This window comes from Cyprinodon tularosa, unplaced genomic scaffold (assembly GCF_016077235.1).
Source record: "Cyprinodon tularosa strain WSP-4 unplaced genomic scaffold, ASM1607723v1 ctg272, whole genome shotgun sequence".
Taxonomy (NCBI): domain Eukaryota; kingdom Metazoa; phylum Chordata; class Actinopteri; order Cyprinodontiformes; family Cyprinodontidae; genus Cyprinodon; species Cyprinodon tularosa.
This window is the reverse complement of record NW_024038977.1, coordinates 367316-380360: the sequence shown is the minus strand read 5'-3', so window position 1 is coordinate 380360 and position 13045 is coordinate 367316. Positions and strand designations below refer to the sequence as shown.

The 13045-nt window shown below is 38.8% G+C and overlaps 1 protein-coding gene across 2 annotated transcripts in view; it reads right to left on the bottom strand.

The window, feature by feature from the left end:
- The window catches only part of LOC119786459 (zinc finger protein 609-like), a 107670-nt gene extending 98125 nt beyond the window's left edge, over positions 1–9545 (bottom strand). The window contains exon 1 of one of the 2 annotated variants that reach the window (XM_038289828.1): positions 9079–9545. The gene's annotated coding sequence lies outside the window, so the exon portion shown is untranslated. The remainder of the gene's footprint in view (positions 1–9078) is intronic. The other variant, XM_038289827.1, reaches the window with a different exon arrangement.
- Between the last annotated feature and the right edge of the window lie 3500 nt (positions 9546–13045).

Here is a 13045-nt window from a genome sequence, read left to right as displayed (position 1 = left end):
TTGATTCCACAGATGACAGCGGATCCTGCGCTATGATTAGGGCAACAGGGACAGATCCTCCCACACGCTGCCACCGTGCTACAGTATTGATGTGCTCTGAGGCTTTCCCGCACATCACTTCTTCAAAGCCCTTTCATGCTCTACACTAAGCTCAACACAGAAACACATCTTTCTAAAAGCAGCGTGACATTTCCTCCTGAATCGGGGAGGACACTTAACTGCTTTCTTTCAACCAGCTCAACAGCTTTCTGCAACAATCATTTAAGTCAAAGATTCAATTAATTAATTGTAGATGAAAAATTACCATATGCGAGTTGCAGGGAAAAGATAATCAGTGTCAGCATCAAGTGAAGCACGACTGAGTAATGAGGTCATGTTGCTTATGAGTGGATGAATGAAGGCGGTATTGAAAGCAATAGTGCTTTAGACATACTAAACCGAATAACGCAGCAACACTGAGAAAAACTAATCTTCAATAGAACTAAAATTTCTTTCTAAGAACACACACAGCATGTTACTTAAAAAAAAAGCAAAAGCAAATGAGACAGCCTTTCTGCAGCACTAAACACTGTGCACACAGGCTATAAAAGACAATATCTTTATAGGCGGTGTGGGGGAAGAGCTGAATCTAACCTGGGCTCTGATCCCAGGAAAAGATGGATCACCAGTTCTACAGCAAAGCAGCAACTGTGCAACAAGCACTCGCAACCTTCTTTCCTTTACCTGGCAATTCACAAATCAGAAATCCAATCTATGCTGCAGAGGCTACTGCAGAGTTGCATATTCCTTAACAGTTTCACAGCTCTCTCCACATACCATAGAGTCCACAAAATGGTAGCCGCACAAACCAAAAGGACACATCTCAGGTTTAAAGCAGATTTCAGTTTTTCAACCAAACACAAATGAATAACATTACCTTAAGATTAGATAAAACGATTGTCAATATTTCAAAGTTTTTCTGATTAATCATTTGTCTCAAAACCTGTTTGGGTAAAAGGCCAAATGACAAACTGTAAGAACACTGCAAAGGACAGCATTTAATCAAAATACAATTTCTAATCCACCCATTTTCTTTTTTTACAAATAAAGAATAAACTAAAATCTATGTTTGCAGAACATGAAGTATGAATTTAGCCATGTGGCAATTTAAAACATCTAATTTCTGCCAATGTCAGTCAGCTCTACTCCTGTAAGTGGCCATTAGTCATGACAGCAGGAAAGACCATGGCTGTGTCCAAATGTCCACCCTAATCACTATATAGGGCACTATATAGTGGTTACTCCAATTTAAATGAATCTCCGAACATCTAGTGGATAAAAAAGTAGTCACCATAGGCTGTCACTACCTGACAGCGGCCACTAATAATAAAGATGGCGAAGGCACCATGCCTGAAGCAACGGAGAATGAAAAGTAGTGATCATCTGTCTGAACGGTAAGTTAACTGAGTTCACTATAAAGTCCACTATACAGTCCCCACTCTATATAGTATCAAATGTATCTTATGCATTTAAAGTCGTAGGGAAGTGGCCATTCCAACCGTTGCATTTCCGAATTCTCCCGAGTGGTGCACGACTTTACACGAGTGAATAAAGTGAATGTTATTGGTTGATTATCAAGAGGGTGGGATTGTTGTGCCGGAAGGTTCGCAAATATGTTTTGTTGTGGCCGGTTTTGTCAGAAGCATCTTGCTAACCAGTTAGCAACTTAGTGCTAGTAGGTTCCCAATGGGAAATTACATTGGGACAAAGTAGCACTTAGCAACGACACTGTCAAGGAACGCTATGGACAGCGGAAACATTCAAGAGGAGGAGAATTTAGTGTCGGAGGTCGTGGATGAGTCTCCTCCATCATACATTTTTTGATTTAGAGGAGGAAAGCGGGGATGAAGTTGTTGTGGAAGAGGATGGCAGGGCGGCAGAAGCTTGGTTTGGTGTAGAAGGCTTACAGCCGTACATGTTTGAGCCCTTGCCTCACAACGCTACCAGTTCTGTTAGCTCTACGCCTGCAGAAGACACAGACGTCCATCCCGATGAACACTGGGGGGTTACTCAATGGTAAAGGAAATGATTCTTATTTCTTATTTCAACCATTGCGTATAATAGCTGCGACATATGAATTAAGAGGATATGACCGGAAAAAAATTGATTAACAGATGACTGTTGATATATGATTGGCAAAATTTAGGTGTACAAGCTGACGTATAGCTAACTGGCATGCATAAAATAACGAGAGAAAAAAACATGTTTTAAGAGAGGATTTTTTTTTTTTTTAAAGATAGAAACTTTCTAAATTTTGGGACAATATTTTGCGATAAAGAGTACATTAATATACATGTTTAAGCCAGAATGTTTTGACACTTAAATAGGATTTCCCTACGACTTTAAAATGTCTGGCATGACAAATGGAGGCTGAAAGTTGAAGTTTTTAAATCCTCCGGGATCCTACAAACAGACAACTTTGATTCTTCCTACCTCAGAATCAACTTAAGTAAAGAAGAGCAGGTAACTGGTAGTGCTTCAATGGGGCAAAAGCTGGATCAGGGTGTTTTCAACCGCCCAGTCACTAATAAGCTGAAAATCTGCCAAATTCCCTCATCAGCAGATTTGTTAGTTCATCACCACACCATTCACATCTATTAGAACCTACAAAAAACTAAAATCTAATAAATAAACAACATTTAAAGGCAGCAAAATAAGGATTTTTGCTGTATACAAAAATTCAATTTGAAAAATAACCATAAAAGCCTCTAAATAAACTTGATTTGGCAACTTTACATACAATTACTACAGTTCAACACTTTACTGGAAAGTAACTGAAGGGACAAAGATAAAATAAAATAGACCCAATAAATCTCTACCAAAGCACAGTATATTTCTAGCTAACCAGTTCAATAACCCTAACTGGATTATACATCTCAATATTGATGCGTTACAATAATTTCATCAACAAAAGATCTAAAATAATTATTTAAATAAAGATAAAAACCATTCAATTTGTAGAATAAAAAAAAAATATATATATATATATATATATATATATATATATATATATATATATTAGGGCTGCAACAACGAATCGATAAAATCGTTAAAAATCGACTTTTAAAAGCGTTGGCAACGAATTTCATCATCGATTAGTTGTGTCGCGCGATTATTGCGTCATCCGCCGCGCCGTCATCACTGCCTCTTGACTGAAAGAGGAAGAAAAAAAAATATGGCAGAGCGAGTCAGCGCCGCAGGTGCAGTGTTGCCAACTCAGCGACTTTTCAGACCCCTCCAGCGACTATTTTTCAAAAAAGCGACTAGCGACAAATCTGGCGACTTTTTTTCGGTGTCACTGGCGGCTTTTGGAGACTCTAACGTGAAAGCATGCATCGTTCCTACTCTGCCGTGGGGCGCCTCCCCCCGCTCCCGCAGGAGTCCCTCTCAGCGCTGCAGTCAAAGCCTCAGCGTCCAGACTGCAAATGAGGCGCGCATGCACTGGGATTGACGGCGCAAATTGATCACAATAATTAAAATAGCCTGCGCTTTGTAAAGTGAAAAAAGTGATAACATACAACTTTTTTCAAAAGAAATTAACATGGCACGGAACCACCATGTTTGTTTGGTTTTAAAGTGGGGAAACGTAACGTTAGTTTCTCAGGAAGCTCATCTGATGCTTTCCTTACCGTGTTAGTAGGTTACATACAGTGATAAGGTTGGCTACTTATTTTACTTTTAATTTCATTTGAATTAGCTTAAGCAGCGTTTACATTTACTTTATAAATAAATTAACTTGCAAATTATGAGGGAAAGGCTTTTAAAGTTTAAATCTTCTGGCAAAGATAAAGTAAAGAAGATCCTGCAATTTATGGAAGTAAAGCAGAATAAAATCCAGCAAGATCAGTAATATGTCAATTAATTATATTTGCCACATTCCCATGTAAATATCTGTCTTTGGAGGATGTGTTCTTTAACACCCCTAGTTCTCTCATTTTTATTCCAAATACAATTTATAATTTGAATCACAGGGCTATTTTTATCTCTATGGTTCAGTATTTTCTCAAGTAGCAACTTTAACTGCTGTACTTTCCTGTCTTAAAAGGCCGAACTCTTCTAGTCTAAAAAAAACTCATTTGTTGAAATGGGGCGGCCTATTGTTTGAACTCCTTAGAGGCTTTAAAAACAAAAATGTCTTTTTTTGCGCTTTATGAAACAAAGTAGCCTATATTTTGTGGATGTACAGCTACATTTCTCATGTAAGTTTGCGTAGTTTTAACACAAATATTTATTTTTCCTATTGCACCAGTACAGTTAATGAGCAACCTGTACTTGTGTGCTTGTTTGTTCTGTCTAAAATTTTTATTTTGGAATAAAGAGGTTAATATAAAAAATATTTTTTGTCCGATTCATCGATTAATCGAAAAAATAATCGTCCGATTCATCGATTTTTAAAATAATCGTTAGTTGCAGCCCTAATATATATATATATATATATATATATATATATATATATGTAGATCTGTTAACATCTCTAAAGGTATTTGAATGCCCAGTTAACTTGGTGTGCTCAAGCCAAATCCTTCTTCAGCTTGCTACTAGTTGGTGTGTGGCCATGACATGATGGCAGCCTTACAAAGCCAACATAATCCGCCTGTCCTGGACTAATCTAATGCCTCAGACCTCTAAACAAACACGGTTTAACTCCCTTATTCCGCTACGTTCCTTTTGACAGCCAACTCAATGCACAACAGGTTTAAAAAAGGTGAGCTGCAAACCTGTAGGCAAGTCTACAATGCCTACTGAGAAGATGTATATTTATAGAGTGATAATTTTGCAGCAATTCTGCAAAAGCAGTTGAGAAAGTCATAAAGCCGTTATACAATTGCTTTTACACTCAGTTCCCAACAGCTTGTTTATCACTGACATAAAACTGTTGAATAGGGAAATGGGAATTTGCTTGACTCACATTGCTCATGTTCGACATCGAGTGCTAAACATCCCACCCCCAACGTGATGGCTCCGTCAGTCTCATAAAATGTGTCTGGCAAAGCTCCTAACACCTTCATCATGATTAGCACAAATTACTTCCAAAAACGATCCACTGAACACAAAGTGAAAATATTTTTAAAGAGTCAGATAAATGAAACACAGCTTTCCTTTTCTTTTTGGGAAAATAGAAAAGGCTGAAAGTGTTACAGCGGAGGAGACGCACAAAAGAAGCCAAGGATGCTCAGATGAGCCAAAGCCACCAGACCTTCTACATGAATGAATTCAATTTTAGGCCAAATCCTCTGGGCCTCATGTTGGTATATTACCATCTTTTGTATTGATTCTAGTATGACAAGACCAAGAAGAATGTGTAATAAATCTGAAGATTAAACACCCTTGTAAGTAAAAATCAATGACAGACGAGTTAGTAAAGAAAGCATACAGATTAACCACTCCTTAAGCTTCTGCAAAGAGCTTCAATCTTAACAGGTACATGAAATGAACGACAATCATCCTGGCAAAGCTGTTGTTGTTCTTCGCAGTAAAGCCATTTATCTCTATGGTCAGATGAAGCACTAAAATTGATATGCTCTGCATTTTACAGCCAGGATATCCAAGATTGATCAATTATTAATGCTTTTTATGCTCTGGGAGCCATGCATGGGATCTACACAGTGTGGGTTGTACTTCCTGTATGTCATAGAAAATAGTAGCCATCAGATCGGCTAGCCTACGATGGTTGCTCACCCAGCCCACACACTAACTATAATACCTGCTATAATCCCATGCTAAACCATAAAGCAGAAGTGTTAGTTTTGTTTCAACTTCTGAGAGGTAACCTACAATATGTTACCCAAACTAGTACAAAGGCATCCAGCACATTAACTCTGCAACACAGGGAGTGAACAGTTCAGGAAGGTGGATTCAATTATTTTATGTTTTTTTGTAATGGTCCAGTAGGACGAGGTACCAGATTAACTTGTAGCTGTGTGTAATTATGTATTTAGCCAAGAATGCTGAAGGCTTGGTAGGAACAATTAAACTCAAAGTTTTTTTCTCTTTTTTATTGCTTTAGGAACTGGTGGATTAATGTACACAATGAACAAGAAAGCACTCTTTCAAAGAGAGCAGGACACCTTTCCAGGCGGTCTTCTCTAGGATTGGTTTGGGTGTACGGTGAACAAAGATCTGCATTACCTCTTTTTCTAAGGCAGATCATTTCTGTCAAGATTTTCTTTTATGCTTTTCTTTGGGCAAACACTTTTCTTGAAAAGGACTATTTTACAGTAGTCATTAAGTACCAGAAAAAAGAGGGGGATTTAGCCTCCAGGCGTGGCATGCTGACTACATTAATATGGCTCTACATTAAGGATGTTTCCCACCCTTTGTGATAAACAATCATGAAGTATTATCCACTTTAAAGGAGAGTTGGTAATGTATTATTTTTTTCTAAACAATGTATAAACAGTTTGAATGAATAATTATTAGGGCTATCCCAATCAGACATTGCTATTAGATTATAGCAGCCTGCAGCTCAGACATTGGCATGCTGATACGAACACTCTGCTTCTGTTTACAGTTAATCAGTGGTTAATAGCACATGGCTCCTTTCTCATACCCACTGATGATTGTTCTTTGGGTAATGTAACTGATTGATCCTTTTCTAACAACAAACACAGGAAAAAAAGTAAGAAAAGCAAGAATGATTTACACTGATTTATGCTGAAATCGCATTAGGTCAGTATTGGGTTGCGATATCCTTTTGGATTGGAAATTAAAGTTTTCCTGATAATATCAAATTAATCATACCTGTGATTTGTACATTTTAAGCTCCACTCATAACCTTATGTTCTCTGTTTGTTTTTTTCTCATCACGGTAGCTTTATCTGGACTGTTGCTGTTCGGCTGGGACTCCATCCTGAATTGAAATATCAGCTGTGCTGCTGCCATCGACATCTCTGTTTATAGATATTGGAGCTTGGCCTGTGATTAGCAGAATTGGCTTGGAGCTCGTCTGTCTGGCTGCTTCTTCCTGGACGGGGCCGCCCGTGGAGCTAGTTAACAGTTTTGTATCTTTTTCTTTGTCTGCTTCTGTCTCCTTGAACCCCAGTCAACCTCAGCAGATGACTGAGCCTGTTTTTGCTGGAGGTTAATTCCTGTTAAAACTGAGTTTTCCTCTCCACCTACACTCCATGCATGCTTGGAGTGAGGGATAGCTGAAGAGTCGTCAATAAAATGCAAGCGAAAAGCAAGGTCACCAGCTCATCCATTGCAAGTCAATGACTCAATGCAATCAACTGGTTTTCCTAACCAATCTGACAGTGTAAATGTAAATAAACCGAAGTGAATTTATGATTTACTCTTAACTCATCACATGCAAAATTAACAGGAGAAATAAACTAACATAAAATTGCTAGGCGCTGACTAAAGGTAAAATGAGATTAGTTAATATCCCTTGATCTAATTTAACCTATAGACTACAGACGTGTGTCTGTTTCTGTTGTTGTTTGTTTTGGCAGCCAATGACCACATTTTTTCCAGGATATAATCTTATTTTTATACATCTCCAATAAATAATTTATACTAACATGAGATCATTCCAACAGTTACGCTCTCATTGGTGTTTAAAATGCAACTGAAATGTAGCCTGTGCGACTCCAATAGATAATATCTATTGGCTGAAAGTGAATTAGACTCACTTTGTTCAAACCAGAAACCCTGATCTATCATATCTCTTTGGACTCAAGAGGCCCAAAATGAGGATCACTTCTGGCGATCAGTGATTAAATAAACAAAAGCAGATATGAAATGAGCGACAAATTGAAGAAACAAAACAATTACTAAAACTTTTTTGGGGATTCAGCAAACAAACTGTCAAAGAGTTGGGGGGTTCTGTAAGTGACTGATTTCATCAATTCCCTAACACATAAAATCAATAAAGGCAGATCGTTCCAAATTTCTATAGTACCAAAATGTCCAAATAAACCACAACGAGCCACCATTTTGTAGGTTAAAAAGTTTCATTAGTGAAGACTTTATTCCAGGACATAATCAAAGCCAGAAGGAAACCATGTTCACACTGCTCTTACAGCCCAGTTAAAGAAAGGAAACACGTGAGAGGGATATAAGAAACCCCTCTCTGGGTTTCTATGGGTCCATTCCACTCAGGACCCCCCGGGGTCCCAGGTTCTTATTTCTGTCTTACTATTATTTTATCAAAACAATCCATTATGAGTGCACTCACACGTGCGTTTTTTCACAGTTAATAAATGTTATTGGGATAGCTGACTGTAAGGATTCTCTGTTAATCCTTTATAGGGCATACCCCTTACAAAAGTAGTTACCTTCGTCCCTTAGAGAGGTCTAGAAGCACAAGATCCAAATCAAGATTGCAAATCGATTAATCTGTCGATTATTTGTTTAATTAGTTTAATTAGTGGATAGCAAAAGACTTTTTAATCTTTCTGCATGTTCTCTCTGTGCATGCCTGGGTTCTCCCCGGGTACTCCAACTTCCTCCCATAGTCCAAAAACATGACTGTTGGGTTAAATTAAGTTGAAAATAAGTTATCAAGTTAAGAAAAAAAGGGTGAAAAGTTAAAAAGTAATGTTACAATTATATTGAGATTTATAAACTAAAAAAATATAAGTGCCAGTATCAGCATTAATGCCTATTAGGTTATGTTGCACCAATAAAAAAGTGTTTCTTTCACTCTCAGAGTGCATTTCTTATAGAAACACTTTTGCTATTTTTTTTTTTGCCATCAAAATATCTATATTTTTTGAACGTTACAAAGGTAATAAGGTCTTGTTCTGGATTCCAATAACACTGTTGGCTTGAAACAAATATTTCTCTCTAAAGGGTTAAACAGTAATAGTTAGCATTTACCTAGCAGCTCTTTATTGGCTGTTTAAAGGAGAGCTAAGTTAGCTCTCAGATGAAGCTAACTAACGTGCGAGCTTAGCAGGCTGGCACAGTAACACAATGAGCTGAGCTGGCTAGCTGCTACATGCTGTGTTCCAGCTAGCCACCAAACGTTAAAGGGCTAACCATCCGGAGCAACGTTAACAATGATGGAAAAACAGTTTAAAAACAGACCAAACTTACCGACTTAACTGAACAATCCTATTCCCAACCGCTCACCGTCCATGGTGGTGCTCGCTCCCGTCTGAAGAACTAATCAATCAAAGGCGGTTGAGTTGCAATAAAAAAAAAGAATAAAATAAAAATAAAAGCCTCTAAATAAAAGCTCTAGTAGAAACCAGTGGCAGCGCTCCCCCAGACACCCAACAACAGGAGAGAGAGGAAGGGGAGATTCACTGGACTTCTGCCATCACACTTCGACACACCGACCACAGCAGAAAAAACAGCCGAGTCCCAGGCGCATTTTCCCCGCTGCTGTTCCCAGCCGCCTCGCGAATCGGTCAACAAAAAAAAAATAAAACCAATCCCTCTATGAACGGCTCCCCATCCAGGTTAATTCCTTCGTATTCGCCGTTTGTAGCCGAGCACCGCGCTTTGCTTCTCTGTGTGGGAACCGATACAATGTAGTCAGCCAGCAGCAGCAGCAGCAGCAGCAGGGGGAGCGGCTAGGAAAGCCAGGACACACCGATTCCTGCTGGATTGAACTGAAAGGAAAAGCTGGAACTGGATCAGGCGGAGCGAGTCTGATGATTTTCAAAGAGAAAACGTCCTCCCTTTGAAGCCAGCTGCTATGAGCTGACACACACAGGGGCGTTTGTGTAGCTGGTGGATGGGGGGTTAGGACTTTAGAAATACTGAGGTCATCAGTTCAAGTTGCATCAGTTTAAAATTGCTTTCAAAGATGTCCTCTCATAGGTCAGCAATGTCGCTGTGCTGGGAAATTTGTAAGTTTGCTTAAAGTATGTATCTACCTCCAGAATCACAAACATAATAACACACACACACACACACACACATACACACACACACACACAATGCACTTCATTTAATTGGATTTTGAAATAATACATTTCTTTTCAGGGGCTTAGCTAGATGGGGGGCCAGGGGTGGCCCTGACCAATCATTGGCCACCCCTGTGGCCATTTTTTCCCTTTTTTGGGGCGATAATCTTTCGATCGGTCGAACTTTCTGCCTAATCGTGCATCGTGTCGTGTACAGGGGGTTATGAGCGGCGATCAGCCCTCACGACAACCTCCGGATCAGGAATTGTGAGGTCGGGCGAATATCAATCATGTTTGATTTTCTCCCGACCGTCGTGGGCAAATCCCTCAGGGCGCAAACAAGGATTCTTCTTTTTCTTCTTCCCCTCAGATGTAAACACAGCGGCGTGGCAGGGATGCAATGAATGAAATGCAGTTCTGTCTGTACAATTGACAGACTATAGTAGCAAATGTCTTTTTTCCAAATACATCATCGCCTTTTCTTTTAAGGGCTTTCAGCACAAACTGCCAAGGCAGCATGTTTCACTATAATGAGCTTTATATTCCCCTTCTATTTGTTTGGCTTCCAGATAGATGAGTCAGAGCAGCTCCATCTCACTGCGGAGCTCAGTCCGACGTGGTTTTTAGTCGTACAGTGTGAGCAGGTAGATCGCATCAGAGTGTCGGGCCGGACATAAATCGTGAGCTGTGAACTCACACTGTACCGCTAAACCCTGCGATTAGCCGTACAGTGTGAGCAGCAGCTGCGTGCAACAATTGAAAAAAATCGCGCAGTGTACGCCCGCCTTAATACAGACAGTGGCAGCAGTAATAATCTCAAGTGGAATATTCAAAACATTTTAATTTTTCATATATTACCAATTACTTGACAACAATGGTGTAAATATCGGTAAGTAGAGACTGCAGTTGCTTAGGGGCCCCCGACCTCTTAGGGGCCCCGTCACTGACTCCTGGTAGGAATCTTACGCAATTGTAGACTAGGACGACTGTTTGCGGATGTAATTGTGCAAAAAATTCTTATTTTACCCACCTGATGCTAGTTTGTATTTGTACTGCAACACATGCCAGATTTCAACATGATTGTGAGCCGTTTAAATGCGACACCAATAGCAAAGCAGGCAGTGGTACCTTTAATTACTAAGTTAATAACTGTGTATAGTTCATTAGACGGTTGGTAAAAAATACGCTCATATAATATTTCAAACCGCAATAAAGATCTTAAAAGAACGATGTATTTGAGCATTTTATTTTTTACACTACGACTTGAAATTATGGGTAATCCAGAGTGTAGATTAAAACCATAACCGTTACATACAATGTGTTAGGGATGGGGGTGTTGTACTTCGTATGGGGCCCACCCAGATAATGTTGCTTATTGTTGGGTTGTTACGCCATTGCTTGACAACAAAAACCCTGTGGTTAATTATGCTCATCAATATACTAACATTAAAGATTATAAATACAGAATTCATGCTGTTTTCAGAACTAGATTTTTTATTTAATGGGGTAAAGAGAAAATAACGTGTCTGCAAGTCATCTAGGAGTCTTTAGTGACATCATAGATAAATAAGTATTTTAATAAAAATGTGCTAAATAATCAATTCATGTAGATATTAGTATTTGTAAATGTCAATTTTATGCTGAAGGATTATTGATAAAAGTAGGTAAGTAATGACAGAACTCAAACCTGAAAGACTTTTATCCACTACACCTTTAATTTAGATATATGCGTCTATTTGTTAGCAGAGGCTGTAGGAAAGTATAGTTAGTCTATATTTTGAAAATATGGATGTTGCGCTCATTAATTTTCCTGTTGGAACAATGTAGCCTCCAAACAAGAAACATTGGATCAACATTGTTGTCATACTGTACTCCTGAAAAAAAACCTCCACATTGGCTAAATTTGACCGGATATGGAGTCCCTTCTTAGACATTTTAACCAGATTAGACCTGAGAGACTGATCAATATTAATCTTTACTGTGTTTCAATTATACCAATATTTTTGTTGTGCTCTTTTCTCTTAATTCTGACCTTTCAAAAATATTGTTCATGCTTAATATAGTACTACAGTGCACATGTGTTACTAATGGAGAGAGTGGGTGGGGTGTGTGGGTTTGTTTTTGCTGTCTCTTTTTCATTTTTTTGAGGTTCCAAAAATAAGAAAGAAAAAGACACCATTTTACATTGGATGTTGATTTTATTTGGACATATGTTCTGAATAAATATATACATAACAAAAATTACACACATTTGTTACTTAAGTAGAAGTATAGATCCTGCAGGTTAAAAACACTCTGAGAAAAGCTGAAGTATCAGATTGGCCTCTTTACGTAAGTAAAAGTGAAAAAGTATGTGCACCAAAAACTACTTAAAGTATAAAAGTATAAAGTAACCTAAAAAAAAACAGCCAGATGCCACTATGTGAATTGAAAGCTCAATTATTCGACTATTAATAAAAATTCTTTGAGATAGGGCCAAGGATGAGGGAGGTCTTGTTGGTCTCCATCTCTGAATGTCCGCCCTAACCCCTAAATCCCTCAATCACTATACAGAGCTGGGACTATATAGTGGACTTTATAGTGAACCAAGTTAACTGACAGTTCAGACAGATGATCACTACTTTTTGCTCCATTGGTCACATAACTCCTCCTCCTCGGCACTGTGCCAGAGCCATCTTTGTTATTAGTCGCTGTTGTTGGGTAGGAACAGCCTATGCTGACAACAGGCTGCTGTGACTGCAAATCCCATAATGCTCTGCACGGAGAGCTCCCTGTGCAAAGCATTCTGGGATATATCTGCCTCTTCTGAGGCATTTCTTTTCTTCTCATACACTTCGTAGACACTTATTCTCTTAGGACCCTCAGCGATTTTCAAAGAACTGCGGTGAGAAAGGTGAGCTTCAATGACTGTCTGAAACCGTAGCTGACCACACATACACATACTGAAGGTGTGCATGCACATAAAACAATAGCTAACAGGACGAGCACGTAGGACGGCCTTACGTAAACATATCAACAGGATTATTGGCAATTAGCAGGACCACTTATTTAAAGCATCCACCCGGAAATAAAAGATCGTCCTCTATACCTTTAAGTGTCACTGTATGGCTTGTCAAAAAAATACATTTCAGATTTCTTTTTTTGGTTAT